Source organism: Pinus tabuliformis, chromosome 6 (genome assembly GCF_031772625.1).
Source record: "Pinus tabuliformis cultivar Carrire ecotype Pingquan chromosome 6, CPIR1, whole genome shotgun sequence".
In the NCBI taxonomy this organism is placed as follows: Eukaryota; Viridiplantae; Streptophyta; class Pinopsida; order Pinales; family Pinaceae; genus Pinus; species Pinus tabuliformis.
This window is the reverse complement of record NC_142292.1, coordinates 231,119,191-231,137,769: the sequence shown is the minus strand read 5'-3', so window position 1 is coordinate 231,137,769 and position 18,579 is coordinate 231,119,191. Positions and strand designations below refer to the sequence as shown.

Genomic DNA, 18,579 nt, shown 5'->3' with positions numbered 1-18,579 from the left:
TCCTTGGATGGAATCTATGGGTACTGTCAATATTAATGTGCAGAAGAAATTCATGAAACTCTGGTATTGCAAGATATTTCTATTAAGACCCAAGTAGAGACATCAGATGATGAGCCTTTAATGGTCGACAACCAAACATAAACATCAAACCAAGTACCAGAAAAACATGGAGAATCCAAGGAGGTTGAAGCAGAAAATGTTATAGGTACTGATATAGCATATGAGGACTCAGTGGTTGAAGTAATGTTGGAAGATAAGAAACAACAACAGGCACCACAACATGTACTAGATACCAATCAAGCTCCATTATGTGGTGAATTAAAGAAAAAGACACCATTGGTTAAAACTTCAGCATATCACCACCCACATCACTTCGCAAGAAAACAACCAACAAGATGGCAACAAATTGGCCACAAGGACAACAACCCCTGCATGATAGATAGAGAGAGGCGACGATCCACCCACTACACATCAACATAGAAGAGCCGCCAGGGTCAACTTCCATCTCAAGCGAGCAAGACACTAGCTAGATCGAGGGTTCACCTTTCTCTTGGATGGCTAGATGTATGTGCATGGTACCAGTGGACTGCTCTTTTGAGTAGATCTTATTAATTGTGTTCTTCTTATGTTTCGGGGACAAAACATGTTTAAGGGGGGTGGAATGTAGTATACCTAAGGGGGATAATATGGGGTACAGAGGGAGGTACCCAAGGGAATAATGTAATAATGGGATGGGCCATAGTAATAAATAAGGTGGTTAACCCGTATCATGTAAGAGACCACAAGTAGTTAATAAGCCCATGGTATTAGATAGATGGTATTGAGGGAACCATGGTAATGACCCATGGTATTATAGGTATGAGGCCTATATAGAGGCTAGAGACTCCCCATTGAGAAATGTGAAGGATTATTGTATGAACAAGCATATGGCTTGTGGAGCGTTCTCCTTCCTTAAGGAGTGAATGTATGGTGTTGCCCTACCTTAAGGGTTGATTAATAAAGCGACGCATTTCTATATTCAGATCTTGTTATTTCTTGGGTATATTTGTTATTTATCATATATTTTTGGGCTAGATCTATAACAGGGAGGACAAAGAGATGGATTTGGAAGGGGAGAGAGGGAGGCAAGAAGAAATACATAGATAGAGAAAAGCATAGAGAGAGAGGGAGTGAAAAATAAGAGATGGAGAGAGAGTGTGTATGTTTGGGGGTGAGATAAAAAGACAAAGAAGGGGAGATGGAGGGAGATATAGATATAGATGGAGGGGGGAGAGAGGGAAGAATATTTCTTGCACTAAATGCATTGAATTCATGGTAGATGGTGATTTCTAATTCTATTTGATTACTTTCACTAGATGCATTGATTTTAGTGTAGATGTTGATTTCTAATGATATTTGATTACTTGCACTAGATGCATTGATTTTAGTGTAGATGTTGGTTTCTAATCCTATTTGATTGCTTGCACTAGATTCATTGATTTCAGTCTAGATGTTTTCTAATTCTATTTGATTGCTTGCACTAAATACATTGATTTCAGTGTAGATGTTGATTTCTAATTCTATTTGATTGCTTGCACTAGATGCATTGATTTCAGTGTAAATGGTGATTTCTAATTCTATTTGATTGCTTGCACTAGATGCATTTATTACGATGTAGATGACGATTTCTAATCCTATTTGATTACTTCCACTAGAGGCATTGATTTTAGTGTAGATGGCGATTTCTAACCCTATTTGATTCCTTGCACTAGATGCATTGATTTCAATGTAGATGTTGATTTCTAATCATATTTGATTGCTTGCACTAGATGCATTGATTTCAGTGTAAATGTTGATTTATAATCATACTGGATTGCTTGCATTAGATGCATTGATTTTAATTTAGATGTTGATTTCTAATCTTATTTGATTGCTTGCACTAGATGCGTTGATTTTAGTGTAGATGGTGATTTCTAATATTATTTGATTGCTTGCATTAAATAAATTGATTTCAGTAGATGTTTTCTAATCTTATTTGATTGGGTGCATTGATTTAAGTGTAGATGATGATTTTTGATTTGATGTAACTCAATGTATGATGGTACATTAACTTAAAGTGATTGGATTAACAATGTGCATTGATTTTAGTGTAAGCACAAAAAAATGATTGACAATGTGCATTAATTTTTTTGTTATAGTAATTCAACCTATTAATATTGGAGAACAAGAGAGACAAGGTATGATGTTTACTACAATAGTTCGAGTTAAAGAATTGAATGGTTTACGATCTCAACTATCATTTTCATATAATCTATATGAAAAGATGGGAAAACTAACAAATAATGTAAAGGTTTTGTAAATCGATCACTCATTAAAAAATATCAAAATTACATTATGTCTTGACTTTTGCAAAACAAACTAAAGATAAAAAAATCATCAAAATATTTTGAAGGAAATAAATTATTTAAAACATTACCAATGAAACAAATCAATTCAAGAGTAATCTTGATGCAGTAAATTATTTAAACTACTCTTCAAGATATATTTAGTAATACATGGAGGGACACTATTAAGAATTAATTAATTGCCAAAAGTTGTGATACCTAAAATTAAATGAAATAAATGTGTAGTATCGATCATCTTGCAAACTATTGACAATATTGTCTCATTTCTTCATCACCATCTATTACTAATAGACAATTACATACACATATAAAAATAGAACACAACAATTGTAACATTCACAAACATTGCCATCCAAATCCAAACACATAAACACACAAACCACTCAAAGCATCCAAGCACGGACGTACAAACCATTCAAGGCAAACAACAAAAATAAAATTAAAAAAGAGAATGATATAGTCGTGTCAAACAAAGAAAGCATAATGTAAATTTCAAAGTATGAAGTTTATCTCAAACATATACATAATTGATAAATCTAAAAATATGTTATTGTTGCCCTCGACTGAAACCAACCTAGATCCATCTAACTACAGATCTATCATATGCCGCGAGGAATCAAATCCCTCAAGGTGTAAACCTTTCCTCAAATGATACACTCTAAAAAAAATTTACACCTCGAAAGATTTGATCGCTCTCAACACATAATAAATCTATAATTAAATAGATCTAAACTGATTTTTAATAAAATATTTCCATATTATTACATATATCATATTAATAAAAATTTTAATATTCCAAATTATAAATTTTTAAATAAATTTTCTATACTCTAAAGTTTTCACCAAAAACATTATACTACGATGCATTTTTACTGGACACTACATCACCATACTACCTTTTTCCCACCTTTCTAAAGCTTTAATTCATGATACTATCTCCCTCATGGAAAGAAAGGGAAAAACAAATTCCCCTTAAACAAAATCTAATACTACCAATGACTCATAAAAGCGCTTTCACGACCTAATCCCAACCCAATCAAACTTCATCATAATTCCTCACTAAAAGGAGTACTTTCACGACCTAATCCCAACTCCAATCAAACTCCTTTTTCCTAATTAAAAATTAAGTACTTTATTCCATCGATTTTAAAGTTTTAATGGTGATTAAAAGGCTGCCCTCTTTGGTTTTTTCTTTCACCAAGAAACTAATAAGGGTGGGTTATTCTTTTCAATCACCAATCAAATTTTTTTTAAGCATTATTATATTATTTTTGAGTGATAGAGATGGTGGTTTGTCATTTCATTTATCTGGGTTTAAATCTTTGATAATAGGCTCATCATAATAAGGTTGGAAGGATACTCGACTCAGTCTTCAGACATCCTAAACTCGACTATGAGTTCTTAATATATATAACTTGAGCTCTATTACATATATATAAAAAAACTGCCAACCCATCAAAATTTTCTTTAAAATATACATTTTATAAAAAAATGTGGATATTTTGGGATGGACCAATCAAATTTTAAAAATTTCCATTATTACCATAAAAATCAAACTTCGGATTAATTATGAGGCACTCCAAAGTCAACACTCGAGCAATACTATTTGATGGATGGGAAATGTGAAATAATTTGCCAAATCAACAAATGGTGTACTGAAACATTCCCTATCCCAATCACGGGAGACCATCATTTGAAAAAAAAAAAAACACTATCTACTCTCTCCTAGAACGCTTTGGGCTTCCCCCAAAGTGTAGGATTTGCTTTAAGGAGTGATTCCCAATACCCAACCAGCGTTGCCAGCTTTCCTTTCCTTCTTTTCTAGCCCTGTCACCATTTTCTAATTTTCTATTGTGTAATTGATTCTCTTTTGGGACAAAGTCAGACAAAGTTCAAACACGATGTGTGCACCTTAGCGCAGGGAGAGTAATGGATATATTGTGCGTGGAGTTGTGGCTTTAGTGGAAGAGTTAGTTATGCAAAACATTAAATGCAAGTAAATCATTATTCCAACATACCGCAAATTGCAATTAATTTCAAATCATTGCTAAAATCTTTCCACTCCTTCGCAATAAGTAATTAATGGTACGGACACGAATAAGAGGAATGATTTATGATGCCGCTGATTAGGGACACAAGGACAGCGGAGCAGAGCAGTTAGTCAAAAGTTTAAACAGCTCTGCTTCCTTCAATTGTACTAAGTGTTTAGGGTTTATGCCTCAGATTCCTCCCGAGGTACTAACAGACAAACTGATTGTTGCAATATTTCATTTAATCAGAACGCACCTTGGACCACATTGGCAGTTTTATATGTTTTTAATTTCGAAAATTGAACAAGTAGATTGTGAATGCACAGAGAATTTGAGTTGATTTCTATACACTGTGTAAGTAAGGTGAGTTTTGCTGAATTAGAGCTTTATATCAGTGTGTTATTTGAATAATGCTTGCACAACATTGTTCGTCTTTTTTTTTTTAATTTCTTAGTATGGAAGAAAAATGCTGGGTTTTTATAGAGAGTTTTGTTTTATGGGGTGTCTAAAAATGTTGGGTTATTCGTCTAGTTTTATTGGAGTTATCATATTGGTGCTACTTATATGTGCAGCGTTCTGATGGGTTTTATGGAAATGCTGGATTTTGTGTAGTTTTTTAACATTGGCCTTATTATATGTGATACAGTCACAGTTATTTTGCAGTGAAAGGTCGTAGCAACCCATGCATCAGGGCTAGAATAGTTTTTTTGTAAGGAATGAAGGTTCTGTATTGTAGGTTCTCTGCAAATTCTATGTTATTACTTCAGCCTGCTATATAAATTTGGAGTCCCAGACTTTTACAGTCAAGTGTTTTGGGTTTTAGGAAATCACAGGCTTCAAGCTTATGGCCGTAGTACTTATGCTATCAATGGTTATCTCCTGTACTTTTTCCTTGTCAAATACATTATCTTTGGTAATTGTTATCTTTCATGTTGTCATGTTTATGGCATTTGCTATTGTATCTTTCTTTTTGTAGGTGTAACTGTGTTATATTTTTGCTGATTTAGTACCATTTTCTTCCAGCCACATATTAGACAGGCAAGATGTGTAATTTCAGATCTTTAACATTATTAGGAAAGATATGTAAATTTAAGCCATTCATAATCGTTGTTATCGTGGCTTCCCTGTATCTACTATCTTGTGTTGTTTTAGTCTTTCTTAATTTCTTCTCCACTGGAAAAATGGCTGTTTGTTATTGAATATCTTGTGTCTAGGCATTCCCTTGTAAGAGATTGAGTGCTTTTGCATGCCAGTCCATACATCCATGCATGTGTCTCACACTCTTGCCCATAAGTTGTATGCCATAAGATCAATTGCATTCCTTCAATTTATGCGGTTTCACGTCCTTGTGTTAGTAGAAACATTTTCCATAACTTGTATTTGTCCCTTGAAGTTTACAGTTACTTATAACCTCTAGAGATGTATAGAAGCTCTGATAGTGTTTGCAATATGTAAAATAATGAACATTTGGGTTCGTGTACTAGGCTGCTTAGAAAGGTTTCATTTTGGAGGTTTTATTGTGCAAAATGGTCATTCTAGCATTTGAGTGCTTATGTATAAAATTTTAGGCCTGTTCTGAGTTTTGACCTTGTCAGGGAAATTGATTCGACTAAGAATGAGAGTCGGGATACTACGATGCATTCTGCCATGACTTCTTCCATGATGGCGGGTGAAGGGCGACCACTGTTTCATGATTTCTTGGGCATGAGCCCCAGCGAACCAAAACATACAGAGGAGATGGTAATGTCTCATGTTTTGTCAAGGACGCCTCCCATAGTAGTAGACAACATGAAGAGGAGAACCTTAACAGGGATTCATCTATGAGAACGTCCTCATTGACTAGTGAACGACATGAGGTAGCAATGGCATGCTCAACACAGCCTCTTCTTACAGGACCAGTGACATTGACAGTTGCTGGATGTTCAGAATCCGGATCAGGTGCTGTTGCTCTGACTATGCTATGCTCTACTTCTTACATTTTTAACTGCGACAGTCTCCATTTTTTACAATGTTTTTTTTTTCAAGTTTGTTTCAAACCTGGTCTTTTTAAAGTTGGTATTAAATTTTAAACCAAAGAATGCGAGGTTATGCTCCTTATTCTCTAGACTGTCGAATTACACAAATATGGCCAAAGGTCAAGGTAATTACAGAGAGTCGTATCCTTCAGAAACATATCCTCTGAAAGCCAAAAGGTCAATATTCATCTAACTGCCAGGACACACTTTTTTCTCATTTCTGAGTCAGACTCATGCATGATTTTAGAATGTTTATGTTGCAAGGGATATCACCACTATATAGCTTGGTGAATTGATTATGTGTTTTGTCTTTGAATATATGGTTTGTAGACGAAGGAACCGGTGAATTTCTCCAGAAAGCTTCTAAAAAAGAGAAAATTATTGCCAAAATGTTTGATCATTTTGGAAGCACAGATTCTTTGTAAAATTTAAGTTGTTCTGGATTATTTAGTACCAGGTTTGTTGTTGACATTTTCCATTCTCCTGGGGCACTCGAGACGTGGTTTTATTAGTACGGCATCAATTAGTTTTTGCTTTGTCTTTTTATCTGATGAAGAAATGAAGTTAGGTTCTGTCTGCATTCTTCTGAAAGGTCATAAAGTGGTATTTTGATTTTTTACTGATTTAATGTGCATAGAACTAGTTAAAGGCATATGTACGTACATATCTTTACTGTGCATACAATAAGTTAAATACATACATACATTCATGTCATTGGTATGTACAGAGCATGTTAAATGCATATATACATATATGCCTGCACCTAGGATATAGACCAGAAGGACTTCTTTTCTTCATTTGTTGTTTTGCTTAACTGAAGAAATATATATTGTCCAACTTTAGTTACCAGAAATTTACAAGAATACAAAAAGGGTCTTTGGGTTGCATTTTCTCATGTGATTTTCTGTAGAACAAACTGCATGGCTTGTTTTGTCTCTCTTTTAAGAAAGAAAGAAATGTAGGTCTTTTTATTCATAAATGTAGTGTACCCTACAGTATGGTCAATGTGGGTATTGAATTCTTCTTCACCTTGATGCTAATCTTCAAAAATTTGCATGCACAATGCATGAAAGAGAGAGAGAAAGAGAGTTAGAACAATTTGGTTCATTCAATTTAATAGCTCAGAAAATGGAAATATGTCATTATTCCACTTTTGGAATTACAATAAGGGAAAAGGTACAGATGTGATACTCATCTCTCTGAACATCTGCAGGGCTGACTGTGAAAGGGAGATTTAACACCCAGCTTTAGATATTCCAAATTAAATGCTACTTGTTATCACCTGGAAATTACCACCCTGTAAAGCTGAAGGGAGTTGGGAAACTCTAGAAGTAAGAACTGTCATCTCGCTTATTTCCTCTCTCCGAAGTTAGTACTTGTCAACTTCAGGAGGGGTATCTCTCAATCTAGGTACTAACTGCAAATTCAAGAAATAACAGTAACACCTAAAATCTAAGTAAAAAGCTTGCTGGCCTTGTATATCTGCCTAAAGTATGAAAATCAACAAGCTGGAAAATCTAAAAATTATCCTAAATGCAAAAAAATCAATGCAGAAAATTAACAGTGAATAAGGACACGAATTCCAGTGCAAATACACACCAAAAACGTGCTAATAAGATGACAGAATAGAATTTAGTAATTTACAGTGAGCTGTTATAACAGTTTTAAGGCCGTCTATGTTAAATTAAATTATATTTTTGGGTATTTTTTACGTTTTTAGATTTTTCCAATGCTCAGAAATTGAGAAAAATGTAAGGCCGTCTATTACTGCGTTATAAACAAAATTACAGCAAGTTAAGGTTGCCGTAATTTAACAAAAAATTGAATAATTATGATCGAAGATGCCTGAGCTATATGTTCAGAATGCCTAAGATGCACAAATTTTTAGATAAAGAAGTGGTATTTCTTTTATATAAATAAATATATGACTAGGAAAAATAGATCAGTGCCTTATGGAGTCAAGAAGATGAAAAGAAGAAAATGAGTAGGGTAGAAGAAACATCCTATTCCCACTACTTAAATTGGAAAATTTTATCAAAAACAAAATTAAAAGCAATTAAGAATCTACTAAATTATATAAATTCTTACAAATAAAGAACAAGAGATAGTTGCAAATAATTGGGACAAGAAAGAATTCTCCAAGTACAATCATCCTCAGCTAGATGGCATATGTACAATCATGATCCAACAAAGAAGTCTCCAAGTATCTTAAGTACTATATGCTAGCTCTCAACATCATTCTCTCAAGAAAATAAAAGAAGGGTGCAAGGCAATAATCAACAAGCTCTGGTTATCAAATCACTCACAAAAATGGACCCTTCTTCACAACTTGTACAATATATCAATACAAAGAATGCAAGAATAATAATAGTTAAGACAGAAAATATAAGGGAAGTAAGTGTTGATTTTTGGGTAGACGTGGGAGTTATTCTCCAACTACATAAGTTAAAAAAAAGAAAAATTAAATTTTAAATTAAAAGAAAGAAAATTTAATTTAATTTGCAAAGTGACGTGCTTCTTTGGGCACCCTAATATCACTATAAAAAGACAATTGAACTTCTCATTCACTCATCACTTACATATTTCTCTCTCTCACACGTGGCAAGTAATCTGAGGACGAGGCTGAAGTTTCTAAGAAGTTGAATTTTTTAAGTGTAATTGCTTAATGATATTCTGGGGTGTGCTAAAGTAATATCATATATCATTGGAAGTAATTATCAGTTACATAAAATTGTGCTTGTCTAATTAGCTCTAGAAAATGAACATGGTATCAGAGCTTTGGTGGAGAAGGGCCTCAACAAAGTGTTAAATTTTTGGGATTGTTATAATCTTTATGTACAAATATTTACTTTTACTGCTACCTAAATTTATGCAAAGAACTGCATAAGTTATGGTGGGAAGTAATTCCTGATAAATATGTTTAAATTAACCTAAATTTATGCAAAGAATCACATAAATTATGGAGGAACAATTTAACAAAGTCAAACACTATGTGGGTGGATTATAGCCTAATTCCAATGGAGTAAAATACAAATTTTAATATGAGGAGATATTTAACCTCATAGCACCAATGAGTAAATGGTTAGAGAATATGTGTGGTGTGAGTAGCGACATAGATCCGCTAGTGTTCATAAGAAATTAACCTAGTAGATTTAAAGGGCATCTTAGAGGATTCTCTCAGGATCGAGCATAAACTCAGCAAGAGTGATTTGTGTTCGAGAGGGAGAAATTGTATAGACATCTAAAGCCATGCGAGATGACTGAAAGAGCATCTAGTTCAAAGGGAGTAGACAGTGAGGTAGAATGGAAGGATGCAGCCTACTAGAGATCCAAAGGGTCTCCCATGGTGATGAGGAGCAAGAGGCTCCCAAGGATGTGGGATTAGGTCCTTCTGTACCTGTAGAACATCCTTTAGATCATCAAGAAGACTGTGAAAAATCCTCGATTGCAATTACTAGATATTATTCTACTAACTGTTAGTAGTTTAATTCTTTACAACGATTAACGAATAACTCAATATTGCAATCTTCACAATAAAAATAGGTTGCGGAAAATAAAACCAGGAATTGAGAAATAAATGCACACACACATAAAAATGACACCAATATTTTTGGACTAATGTCCCCAGAAAAACCCCAAAGGGAAAACCGGTGCAACAGATGAGGGTTTATTTTTCTTATGCAGCAATTAGGAAATTACTACAACTGGATACCCAACTGCCAATCCTTCAGAAATAATCCATAAAAATCAACTGGAGAATTTTTCTCCCTTCTACAAACAATTCGACCTCCCTCTAGCCTGCTCGAACCCTCTCATTGGCAACTTGACCTGCTTGGAATTCACACTGTCTGGCCTGGGAAATTCGTACTACCTGCTACTTAACTCTAAGTTGTCCAGCCTCCCTTTGCCTTTGGAAATGACTCGCTCTGCCTGCCGGGGGATCTCCCAACCTTCAATAATTGAAACGACCCTCTTTTCGGCACTCACACTGTGGTTTTTGGCTGCTCGCATTGGCTATTCGGCCTCTCTGCAGAATAATTTCGGTCTCCCTTTTCTTGCCTCTCTAGCACTGGAAAATTGCTGGGAAACTCTCTAAATTCTCCTCTACTTCTCCCTCAATCACTGATGCTCTCCCTCTTTGGGTCAAACTCTCTTCTTTATTGAATCACTACAACTGGATAGCTCGATCTGTCAAGGTAACTCGCTCCCCTCTTGTGTCTTTTTCCATCCCATCGACTTGCTCTTATAATCTTAGACTTGATCCAAGTCACTTTTTGGAAGTCTCTAGAGCATAAGTTGATCTCTTCAATTAATTCAGTTTAATTAATCACTTTTTCTAAGTTAGACTTAGGAAATATTTAAATGATGTGATCCAGGTGGATATTGGTGGGCACCTGCCAAGTCCACTTGGACCCCCACCATTGTTTCTTTCAGCTTTTCAGTTTCCTTAATTGTAGCCCAGTTTACTATTTTTAGCAGTTTTTCAGGTCCTGAACTTCCGGAGTCGTTTTGAAGCCCTAAACGATGTTTTTTGGGAAAACTGGGAGCAACATGGGTCCATGGACTGATGTTGCTCTTCCCAAAGTTGTATTTCTCGGATAGATATTTTTAACGAGATACTGTGCGCGTCAAACGAAGATCGTATGCCAAAGTTACAACCCCGGGAAGTTGATGTACCAATTTACCCAAACGGGGCCCATAGTTTGGCGTTTCATCTTCTAGGGTTAGGTTTTGGGATGTTAAGGGTTTTCCATTGTTTCTCAACAATAAATAGGCCTTCGAGCTTCATTGTAACACAGTTCAGAGGCATGTAGCCGCCACATCTCTTCTCAGAGATAAGCTACCATCGCCCTAGCTGGTGTATTTCCAATTCTGTTTGTAAGCATATTTCAGTGTTTTACATTAATGAAATGAAGTATTATTTCCACTGCATCTCTGTGTTTATGGTTATCTCTGTAACTTCCTGTTTAAATTCAGATCAGTGGTATCAAAGCGGTTTGCTTTTTCTCTGTTTTTCTTTGCATGTCCCCAACGAGGTCGGGATATAAGGAGTCAGGGCTTGAACTGGTCGAACCTTTGCAAGACCAGCCTCACAAATCCCGACAGCCTCCCATGGCGGATGAAAAGAAAGACGATGGGGCAGGAGATCCTATCAAAATCTTGCTTAAAGAAGCCCTCGAGCGACAAAGGAACGTGATGATGGACAACTTTGCCAGATCCTTCAGCGGCTACCTAGGGGCAATGCATCGGCTTCCAACAGCTACTCTGGAAACGCCACACCGTTTAAGGTACAAGTTAATTTTGAAATCCCCATATTCGAGGGTCAGATAGACGAGATGCCGTCGATAAATGGTTAAATCTGCAAGAAGGTTATTTTTCTGTTCATGATTTTTCCAGTTGAGAAAAGATTCTTTTCGCTCTTCTCAAAGCATCCCCCCACGTCAAGGACTGGTGGGAAACCTACTGCGAGCATAAGGATGAAAGTATAGGCTCACTGTTTTCAGCCGCACCCACTTGGGATTCTTTCCGAGATGCCATCAAGGGGCAGTACTACCGAGTCGGAAGCTATGAGGATCAATACATAAAGTGGACCACGCTGCGACAGGGAAGGGACCAAGACGTGCCGGAGTTTACCAATATTTTCCATACCCTTCGCACAAAGTTGGGTATCAAGGATTCAGAGCAGCGTTTGATACTCAAATACGCAGCTACCTGCACAAGTACATTCAGGAAGAAATAGAATTCCTGAACATCCCCTCGCTCGGCATGGCATACCGATATGCTGTCAAGGTCGAGCAAAAGTTTAAACAGAAGAAGCTAGACTTTGGATTTGTGAATTCAAAGCAAGGGAAAGGTGCCCCCAAACTGCAGAACAAAGGAAAAAGCCAAGGCGGGGCGGCCCAAGACAACCCGCCAAAGCTGTAAGCAAAGAACAGTGCCGTGAAGCCGAAAAAGGACACAGGAAAGTGGTGTGAGTTCCATAAGAGCTCCATTCACAACACAAGTGAGTGTTGGGCCAAACAGTCACTGGTGGTCGAGCTAAAGGTTTCAGAATCAGATGCACGTTCCGACTCTGAGTCAGAACCCGACAAGGGGAATGACAAAGGGAAGCAGATTATCGATGTGGAGCCCAACGCCACCGTTGGCACCACGAAGATCCAGAAGGAGGAACCGGAAGATCCAGAGGAGGAGGAGCGTCTCTTGCACTCCCAGATGTGGGTAAAGGGCTCCCCGCTACAGTTCATTGTCGACAGTGGGAGCCAAAAGAACCTCATTTAGGTAGAGGTCGTGAAGCGACTAGGCTTACCAACCACAACACATCCACAACCGTACACCATGGGTGGCTTCACCAAGGATGGGCTCTTCGCGTGAGCCAGCAGTGTCGCCTTCCATACAACATCAAGCCCTTCACGGATGAGGTATTGTGTGACATTGCTCCCCTTGAAGTTTGTGATGTATTATTAGGACAACCTTACTTGTGGAAGCGACATGCTGTGTATGAATCAAGGCCCCGTGTTGTTATTGTTACTTTGGGAAATAAGTTGTACAGGATACCGGAGGTAGCACCGCCTACCGCCATCTCTTTGATTACTGCAAAACAATGCAGTAAGCTCGTTTCCAAAACCGGGAAATTTGTTTTCCTGATGATACGCCCTCAAGGAAAGAAGAAGATGGTGGCCACGACCTCCAGACAGGGCCCCTCCGCACGACAACTACAGATGGACAAGGTCGTGGAGGAGTATGAGGATATCTTCACCTCCCCCGCAGGGGTTCCTCTGCACTGTCAGGTCAAGCACTCCATCGATCTGACCCCAGGTGCGCCGCTACCCAATGGACCAATCTATCGGCGCTCTGTTTTGGAGAATGATGAAATCAAGAGGCAAATTCAGGAGTTGCTACAGAAAGGTCACATCCATCCAAGTTCATCGCCCTGTGGGAGCCCGATCGTGTTGGTACAGAAGAAGGATGGGACTTGGAAACTCGGTATTGACTATCAGGCACTAAACAAGATCATTGTTCGTAATAGGTACCCGATTCCACGGATTGATGACCTCTTGGACCAACTGAAGGGGGAAAATATTTCAACAAGATCGATTTGAAGTCAGGATATCACTAGGTACCAATCGAACCCTCCAATGTGTGGAAGACTGCCTTCAAAGCCAAGGAGGGCCTCTTCGAATGGTTGGTTATGCCTTTTGGAATGACGAATGCTCCTGCAACCTTCATGAGGCTAATGGATGACATCTTGCAGCCATTCACCAACTCATTTGTAGTGGTATACTTGGATGACATCCTGATCTTCAGCCAAAGTTGGGAAGAGCACCTCCACCACATCCGATAGGTTCTCCAAACACTGTGGCAACACAAGTTATGTGCCAATTTGGAGAAATGCACTTTTGGCATGACCCAGGTTCAGTACCTAGGATACATTATTAATGAACAAGGAGTACATGTGGATCCATCCAAGATCCAAGTCATTTGATATTGGCCATCTCCAACCACTCTGACAGAGCTCCGCAGCTTTCTAGGTCTTGCCAAATTCTACCGCAGGGTCATGTTGGGATTTTCTCATATCACTTGGCCCTTGAGTCAATTCACCAAGGGAGGAGCGAAAGAAAAATTCTTTTGGTCTGAATCTCAACAGAAGGCATTCCCAGAGTTGAAAGATCGCCTCTGCACGGCACCAGTGCTTGCATTACCAGACTTGCAACAACCATTTGAGGTCGAGACAGATGCCTTTGACTATGCTATTGGGGTAGTCCTCACTCAACACGGGCATCTAGTGGCATATCACGGTGAGACACTTTCAGACACAGTCCAGAAGTATCCCACTTATGACAAAGAGATGTATTCCATTGTGCAGGCCTGCCGACAATGGAAGCGTTACATTTTGGGGAAGGAAACAGTCATCCACACAGACCACCGACCCCTGCAGTTCATACAGACCCACGGGAAATTGCAGAATGATCGCCATCAGAAGTGGTCCACATACCTGCAACAGTTCCATTTGAATATCAAATATAAGAAGGGTAGCACCAATAATGTTGCAGATTGCCTCAGTCGACCACCGATCATGGCGTTAACCACTGTGCTCAACTCTTGTGGGCACGAGACTTATGATTGGCCACTTCTCTACAAAAGTGACCCAGAATTCAGCCACACATACCAGACACTCTTAAAGGGTCAGCGTGTTCCAGATTTTCACCTCCAGGATGCCTTGTTATGCCACCTGGGTCACCTTTGTGTTCCTTCAAGCGAGCGTGCCAAGATGATTTGGGAAGCACACTACAGTCGGGCTGCTGGACATTTCGGGGTCGAGAAAACGGTGGCAGTACTGTAGAAATATTTCTATTGGCCGAATCTTCAACAGGATGTCGGGAAGTACATCAGATCATGCACTGCCTGTGCCATTGCCAAATCGACCATCAAGAAGCAAGGCCTCTATACCTCGCTGCCTACCCCTAGTAGACCTTGGGAATCCATCTCCATGGATTACATGTTAGGCCTTCCTTCCACTAAACATGGAAACGACTATGTTTTTGTGGTCGTCGACAGGTTCTCGAAGATGGCCATTCTGGCTGCCTGCAAGAAGAATATCACAGCATAAGCCATTGCTAAACTCTTGTTTGAACGAGTGTAGGTACACTTTGGGATCCCACAGTCTATCATCTCAGATCTGGACAACAAGTTCCTTAGTACATTTTGGTCCAATCTTTCATCGATGCTCAACACCAAACTCACTAAGTCCACAGCCTTCCATCCTCAAACTGATGGCCAGACAGAGGTTGTCAACAAGATGATCGTACACATTCTGTGCATGTACAACTCAAAGCATCCATGCACATGGGACGAGAGCCTCCCTTATGTTCAGCACAGCTACAACCGGGCTCTCCACAGCTCGACTGGCCACAACCCTTTTCAGGTGGGCTTGGGATTCCAGCCACTATGTCCCGTTGATGTGGCCATGCCATTTGCAGCTACTCACGCAGATTCGGCTCATGTCCAGTCCGAAACAGATAAGGCAAACAACTTCATTGAGCACATCCAACATATTCGTCAGCAGGTCCATGACATTCTGGAGAAATCAAATGCCAAGTACAAGCAGCGACATGATCAACATCGGGTGCCACACAAGTTTCAGGTGGGCGACAAAGTCTGGTTGCATTTGCAAAAGGAACGCCTTACCGGACCCTATCGGAAACTCAGACCACTTCGATATGGTCCTTACACCATTACCAACGTTGTGGGAAACAATGCATTTGAGCTTAGCATTTCCCCATTCCTTGGCCTGCACCCAGTGTTCAATGTGGACCGCCTTCGGCCATACTTTCCACCATTACTAGACACATCCAACATTGCAGAACAACTCACACCCACAGAGTTAAATCCAGATTGCATGGAACATGATGCAACTGATCGGATCATGGACACACAGATCAAGCACACTCACCAGCAAAATATCCAATTGTATCAAGTTGTCAAAGTAGGCCAACTCCTTCACCAGGGCAAGTGGCTCACCAGGGACAAAGTTCAATAGAAGTTTCCTCATCTCATGGAGGAACTCAACGCAATGGGGACCATTACTTCCTAAGGGGGGAGGAAAGATCCAAGTGGATATTAGTGGGCACTTACCAAGTCCACTTGGACCCCCACCATTGTTTCTTTCAACATTTCAGTTTCCTTAATTGTAGCCCAGTTTACTATTTTTAGCAGTTTTTCGAGTCCTGAACTTTCGTAGCTGTTTTGAGGCCCTAAACGATGGTTTTTGGGAAAACTGGGAGCAACATGAGTCCATGGACCTATGTTGCTCTTCCCAAAGTTGTAGTTCTCAACTAGATCTTTTTAATGAGATACTGTGCACGTCAAATGGAGATCGTATGCCAAAGTTATGACCCTGGGAAGTTGATGTACCAATTTACCCAAATGGGGCCCACAGTTTGGCATTTCATCTTCTAGGGTTAGGTTTTGGGATGTTAAGGGTTGTCCATTGTTTCTCAACAATAAATAGGCCTTCGAGCCTCATTGTAACACAGTTCAGAGGCATGTAGCCGCCACATCTCTTCTCAGAGATAAGCTACCATCGCCCTAGCTGGTGTATTTCCAATTCTGTTTGTAAGCATATTTCAGTGTTTTACATTAATGAAATGAAGTATTATTTCCACTGCATCTCTGTGTTTATGGTTATCTCTGTAATTTGTTGCGTTCCTGTTTAAATCCGGATCATGATGGCTAATTAATTTAATTAAGGCGTTTCACAAGCTTATCTTGCAAAACCTTTTTGTTAGTTTTTGTAGCATCGGATGTGTTCTAGCCACGAAATTTGGTGGAGAGGCTACAATCATTTATGGAAAATTCCGCCTAGAAATGGCTTAATTAGATTATTAACTATTTTTTAAATATTTCCTAAGTCTAAACTTCGGGAATATGACTAATTAATCAGTATTAATTAAGTCAAGGCGAGAATCATCTAGAAACTCACATGGATCAATTTACAGATGATCCTAGCCATTGATTAATCTTGGCCGTTGGTGTTCCAACAGAGGATTATAAGAGGAGATCAATGTGGTGATGGAGAAATCACTTGAGCAGTTTGATTTCTTGGCAGATCGATTTCCTGAGTAGTAGCCTAAGTCACCACGTTCGTGTTCGTGTTCGAGTTCGGCGACCTTGAAATTCGAATAAAGTTTGGTACCTAAAATTTTGTCGATAAAGTTCGACATAAAATTTGACATATAGAAATTTGAAAAAAAAATGTATATATATAAAAAAAATCAATTTAAAGTCAAATTTCAAAGTCCATAATGCACATTGCAAACACATAGGATTATTGCTCAAACATTTAAATCATTTCCACATAATTTTATAAACCATGAAAGCAAGTGCCAATAAAGAACCAACTTCCATACATAGTAAACAAGGTGAGAAATTCATCATAGAGATTGGCACTCATATCAAATTCAACAAAACTATGGGCCATATCAGATTTCATATATTGAGAAACAATCTGATAAAAAAGTATTCAAAATATATAAACTCGAAAGTTTAAAGTAGTTTGGCAGTTTTAGAAAATTGTTCATGCAAAAAGTTAACTAGAAGTCTAAAACAGGAACACAAGTTTTATTCTTGATGTTGCTGTGGCCCACTTGTTATATCAAACAGTTCTATGTCATCAAGAGCAGTAGGAGTTGTGAGTCCGCTAGATGCTTCAGCATCAGATTCATCACTCAATTCCCTGTCAATGTCACTATCAATGTAAAATTCAACTTCATCCCTTGATGCATTTGGAACAAGATCGATCCACGGAGTAGAGGAATTGGATGACTCTTTAGCCACATCTTTGAAAGCCAACTGAAAGTTACTACGAACATAAACAAGATCTTCTAATCTTCCAGATAACATTCTATTTCTTTTCTTGGAATGAATGTGGTCAAAGGAACTCCAATTCCTTTCACATGTTAATGCACTTGATCCTTGGCTTAAGATACAAATTGCAAATTTTTGCAATTTTGGTGCCCCTGAACCATAAAATTCACACCATACTGCTGGATCACTTATGCTCCTATCATACTTTGCTGATTGTGTTCCAAAAAACCCTTTTTCTAACCTGTATGTTCATCAACTGACATCTGACCAAACCTGCAATTACTGGATCTCGATTTAGCTTCTCAATAGCTTGGATAAGTCCATTCATGACTTCTTCATCCCTATGTCTTGATAACCCAAACAATCTAGGGTCCAAATAGCATGTTGCTGCATGTAATGGACTATGCATCATCTTACATATTTGATCAATTAAATCCAATATCTCCAGGTAATCAACTTCCACATTATTAAAAGCACTTGCAATGGCCTCTTTGCAACGATCAATGTTTTCATAAACAAAACCCATACAAGGTTTGTTACCATCAACCATGCGGAACACATTAACAATTGGGTCACATATTTTTACAACCTTGTTTGCATTTTCCCAAAAGCCATTATTGAGCACTATTTGTTCAACATTTTTCCCCTTAGTTTCTTTTGAAAGCGGAGGTCTCTCTCACTCAGTATTGTAGAAAATACTCTTAGGCTTGCTTTTTCCTCAACAACTCTTTTCAGAGTAATATAAAAAGTGGCAAACCTTGTATCACAAGGCCTCAACAACTCTTC

The 18,579-nt window shown here is 38.4% G+C and overlaps 1 pseudogene across 1 annotated transcript in view; it reads left to right on the top strand.

Annotated features, from left to right (window-relative positions):
• The first annotated feature begins 4,306 nt into the window (after nucleotides 1-4,306).
• The window catches only part of LOC149258265 (uncharacterized), a 102,738-nt pseudogene continuing 88,465 nt past the window's right edge, over nucleotides 4,307-18,579 (top strand). Inside the window, exons 1-2 of the transcript XR_016256788.1 lie at nucleotides 4,307-4,380; nucleotides 6,010-6,352. The product of XR_016256788.1 is annotated as an uncharacterized LOC149258265 (transcript). The remainder of the gene's footprint in view (nucleotides 4,381-6,009; nucleotides 6,353-18,579) is intronic.